The 5,430-nt window shown below is 35.9% G+C and overlaps 2 pseudogenes; one reads left to right on the top strand and one right to left on the bottom strand.

Moving 5' to 3' along the window:
• Positions 1–201: 201 nt before the first annotated feature.
• On the bottom strand, positions 202–375 carry LOC143600347 (U2 spliceosomal RNA; annotated as a pseudogene).
• Positions 376–2,778: 2,403 nt separating this feature from the next.
• On the top strand, positions 2,779–4,447 carry LOC143600344 (small ribosomal subunit protein uS10c-like; annotated as a pseudogene).
• The last annotated feature ends 983 nt before the right edge of the window (positions 4,448–5,430 follow it).

Below are 5,430 nucleotides of genomic sequence, written 5' to 3'. Positions count from 1 at the left end.
TTCATCCTAGGTTCAGGTAATGTGATATTCAGTCTTAATTTCAGATTCACTTGACTTTATTGCGCAGTAATTACAAAACCTAATAGTTTGATTGTGATGACAAACGATAACTTAACTAGATTGTTAATACAATTGAACTCGATCTACCTAATTACCAATTTATGTTTTATAAAAACTAATTATGTGACAATAGTTAATGATTAATAGTCTAATGATACAAGAGCCTAACCCTAATGCGACACTCAAAGACCCCAATAGCAAGCTATTATGCCAAGCCTTTTCCCATAAAAAATATATTAATATCAAATGGGCCAAATATTAAACTAATAAGAACGGATACCACACTTAACTTTAGCCAAAAGGCCAAGAAAGTATGCTTCCTCACCTCACCTCCTGGGCCGCTGTTTATGTAAGAACTCTATTCATCTTTGTATTCTTCATTTAGTCTATGTGGGACACCAAAGTTTTGCCTTTTGCTTTGGTTTGCTGCATCTCCCACCGCCCATAAAGCTACTCCACACTCCAAATCCAAATCCAGGTCCACAGCTCCCATTAGAGTGCACAAACCGATTTAAAACTCAAAACCTGTTTGGGTTAAAACCGGTTCAGTTTGGTCAACAAAATCAAAACCGGTTTACGATCGGTTTCGGTTCGGTTAAAACCAGTTTTTATCATGTTACGATCGGTTTCGGTTCGAGTTTTGATCGGTTTCGGTTCGGGGATTGACCGGTTTTTGCCCGGTTTTGGCCGGCTTCGTTCGGTTAACTGGTTTGGAACCGGTTTTGGTGGAGAAAATTGCAAACCGGTTCCGAACCTACAGTTTCAATTGGTTCCAAACCGGTTTCTACATAATTGGTTTCAAACCGGTTCAATTTTCGGGTCGATTCGGTTACACTAATTTGCCCACCTCTAGCTCCCATTACACTAATTCCAGCTATGTTTATCTTAAACTGATAGCCTCTATTAATTATTAAGGAAGTTGTTTCTGCATTTTAAAAAGTGAAAGTATAACAAAAGTGAGTAGATATATTGTTTTATGAATAAATGAAGGATTATATTAAGTCTCCAACAACCAAATTTACATGACACAATCAGTGCGCAATGGATACGCTCCAACGCTCATTTTTGTATAAAGAAGGCAAGTAAAACTAGGATGTGTGGCATAATAAGGGTAAAGTTAAAATGCAGATTAGGAAAAAAATGAGAAGTGTGAGAAGGTTTGTGGCGTTACCAAAAAAATCTCTCAAAAAATAATAGAAAAATTATAACTCAAAATATAAATAAATAACGAAAACATTTAAAAAACCAAAATGTTTCCCCCGTCATTCCCCTTCCAAAAATAAAAGCGACAAAAACACACAATGCCGAAAATGAACAACCAAGACAATGATACAACCGATTTTTTAGTTAATCATAAGTTACCTGAACCCGAGACAATGCCGCTTTTTTATTTTATTATTTTATCAAAACCGGTTAGTACCCGGCCCGATTAACCGGTCTAAGCGGTTATTCCCCACCAAAAAACACGGTTAGAAAATTAACCGGTTATTGGTTAACCGGTTAACCAATTTGTGCACCTCTACCCCGAATTGGGGAACACAAGTGGACAGTTTTGATCCGGCCCAATAGTACCTATCTTAGGCCTATACAAAGTGGATAATAGCTTGGCCCAATAATTTCTGTAATTCCTTAATCCTTTAGACAGCCCACACATAAAAAAGTCATATTTATCAAATTATTCCCAAAATTGGCCCATTTAAAAATACAATCCCACCTGTTTGTACTTGCACAATATTTTAGCAAGAATAATACAAAAGAAGCCTACAAATCCCTAAACATTGAAAGTACAAGCTCAAAATCACCATCTCTGGCTTCGTTGACTATCATTAACAATTTGGTCACCGTCTGGTTAACCTTACAACTTCTATATTCCCTTTTACATGTTCTTTCAAGAAGCTACTCATGATCCCCAATTCAAGCCATGTCCAAAACTTCTCATGACTTAAGTAACCAACTTAACTTTAAGAACATTTGATCAGTATGACTTTCAATTGCAACCACCATTAGAATAAACACACAAACAAATCCAACACACACATTCATCACAAGGAAGCAATGATCCTCGCTCGGACTGATGACATAGAAACCAACGCACTCACAGCTACCCTAATATTATGTACAAGTCAAGTTCCCCAAGAATAATAGTATTTTTAGCTTGTGGTTATAAAACTGTGATAGTTTCATAATATAAAAGCGCCAAGTGCCTAAGAAAGACCAACTATGGTCCAATCGATGACTAAACCCATGTGTTGATGAAGTTGAGGGGTTTGCTTCACTAATTAATAACTGCTTCCGTTGCTAAAAAGTTTAAACCGTGGCCTTCTTCAATTGGTCTTCACTTATAAAAGGCCCAAGAGAAGGCAAAAATTGAAAGGATAACAGACATAGCGCACTTGGCTTAATGAAAGCAGTCTTGTCTTTCATTTGATAATAGCTTACTCATTGATAAAACACCGATTATACTGTCACGTGAATCATGACATAATACTCGTACCTAGATATGTGTTCCCGTTTGTAAGTAAGCGTGTAAACGAATAGAACGATTGAAGAAAAGACCTAGTTGTAATGTGTAATGGGTTATGAGTCCGGTTTATATAAACAGGACCACCGGCCCATATATGAATTTGAAACTAAACCCGGTTTAGTCTTTTCTTCTCTCATTCCTTCCTCCCTCCCTGTGGATAACGCACCCTCAGTCTCACTTTAATTCTGCAAATTATTATTATTATTCCAAAACCCTAATCAGAAAATGTCGACTTCAACATCTTTAGCAGCACCCATGTTCCCATTATGCAATTCATCCTCAATTTCATCAAAACCCAGCTTTTCTGCCGTCCCGTTTGTTCCAAAGATTCAGTTTCAATCGTCCCGGTGTTCTTCAACCAGAGTGTTTGCAGCTCCTGAAGCTTTGGAGGCGGAAGATGTTCAATCGTCGACGGTCATCGAAACTTCTGATTCGGATAAGGTAATTTTGCTACCTGTGATTATTATTATTATTATTATTATTATTATTATTATTATTATTATTAACTTGCTTTCTTCAAAATTTAGGGTTTTTAGAGATTTGTATAGTATGAAATTGTGGGTTTCAAGAATGAAGTAGACCATTATTATAATTTTAAACCACAGAGCTTATTTAGGTTGCAAATACAGGTTTTTTATTTATGTATTAAATCATATACAAAATTACAGATTTGCTTATTTTATATCTTAATATTTAGGTATGTTATGCTAGAAATCAGTGTTGCAATGATTAATTTTTGGCAAATTGATTTTATTAATCCCACCTTTTTGTCATTTGCTGATAATTGTGGTCCCCTTTTAAAAGAAAAAATTCTCACTGGACCTTCGTTAAAAAAAAAAACTTAACAACGTTAAGTTTTAATTCGAATTTCGAACTGATGTTTTAGGGCCATCGGAAGGAGGATACGAGTCGATTGATGTAAAACTTAGCTCGAAACGGTGCTCTAAACAACGAAACAGTGGTTCAATTCGGGTGTTTGAACTTCCAATTAACAAAAATCAAGTAATTTGAAACACCGTTTTAAGATAAGTTTTACATCAATCGACTTGTATCCTATGAAAAGCCCTAAAACATCAATTTCAAATTCGAATAAAACTTAAAAATGTTAGATTTTTTTAGCAGAGGTCAATGAGAAGAAAATAAATTTAGAAGGTGGGACCTCCAACAATAATATTCTCAGTTGATTTGTTATGTTTGCATTTAGTTGTTTATGTTTGAAGTATATATGTGAGCATTCATATGGAATTTTTCAAAATTATTTTGAAAAATTACATATAAAATTTCCTGTCCGAATAATTGCTAGTCGGTACTCCACCGCCCGACTAGCTACCGGTGGCTTCTACAACTGATAGAAACCTATAAGATATATACAAAGAAATTATATAGATACCTTTGATCACATGTAAGGCGGTTTGATCATAATAATTGGGATGCAATTTTCACAATGTCAAATTTTATTGTATTTCAGATAGCACCAAAGCAGAAAATAAGGATTAAACTGAGGTCATACTGGGTACCTTTAATTGAGGATTCATGTAAGCAAATCTTGGATGCTGCTAGAACAACAAACGCGAAAACCATGGGGCCCGTTTCCATTGCCAACCAAAAAGAGAATATACTGTGTGCTTAAATCTCCTCATGTGCACAAGGATGCAAGATTCCACTTCGAGATCCGAACCCATCAACGGCTCATAGACATTCTACACCCGACTGCACAAACCATTGACTCGTTGATGCAGCTTGATCTTCCGGCTGGTGTCGATGTTGAGGTTAAGCTTTAGAAAGTATGTTTAAAATCCCTTTTTTGTTGTTATATGATTCCACTTTGACGCTTTTGTGTAGTGAATTTGTTACATGTATCATTGTGTTGATCAAAGTGAAGATGTTTGGTCAAGTATGAAATATTTTGTAATGGCTTAACATTGATGGTTTCTATTTTTTTGATTTGGATTGCTTAGACCACAAGTCAAAAAATAGCTCTTAGTGTTGTAATTTGTTAAGTGATTAAATTGTGAGTTGAACTGATCATAGTGGATTATTGGCGCTTGTTCATTCGATAAAAGTGGTGGTATGTGTAACAAAGTGAAACTTTCAGTTTGAGAATTACAGTCTTTATTAGCCAGAATTTGATAATAAAGAACATGTTTTCTAACTGATAGCATGCAATATAAGAGGCTAAAAGCACCAGTCATGTCTAGAGGTGGGCATAAAACCCGGTACCGGACCCGAGCCGACCTGGTTTTACCCGACCTGCAGGTAGGAACCATGTTTCAGTTTCTCCCCAGACTCGCCAGAACCTATTCCACCTCTATCCAGTCAAAACCTAAACCCCACTAGATCAAAACCCGATAAAAACCCAAAAAAATCACTCGAAACCCCAACCATACCTGGAACGGCTACTACCCAACCTGGTATTTTACTTTTGTTGACCAAACACGAAATCAGTTCCTACCTGGTTCCAGCTCCTTTAAAAACCCGGTTTGCTCACCTTTTAGTAACAACACCCCTAGCCACGTCGCCCGATTTTGATATCACGTGTTTTAAAAGCGACCATTATTTATCTGATGTTTAATTTGAGTTGGCTTAAGTTGTCCTGTTGTGTAATTTTAATAAACCCGAATTATTTCTAATGTGAGGTTTTTTTTTTACCTAAGCAACTCATCTATTGATGGTCATTCCCACTTTGGTGGGATGTTAAAGTTGTTAAGAGTGTGAAAAAGGAGGTTACTTGTTCGATCCTTATATAGTGTAATATTTAGTGGTTTTATATATATATAAAATAATTAAAGAAAAAGAAACACCCTTATCTACTAATATGTAGTGTCTTCAAAGGAGTATTTTGTTAA

This window comes from Bidens hawaiensis, unplaced genomic scaffold (assembly GCF_021521415.1).
Source record: "Bidens hawaiensis isolate Kalapana, Puna unplaced genomic scaffold, B.hawaiensis_p1.1 tig00053961_1, whole genome shotgun sequence".
NCBI classification, from domain to species: domain Eukaryota; kingdom Viridiplantae; phylum Streptophyta; class Magnoliopsida; order Asterales; family Asteraceae; genus Bidens; species Bidens hawaiensis.
Note: the sequence above shows the minus strand (reverse complement) of the source record. Positions and strands in the feature narration are given on the sequence as shown.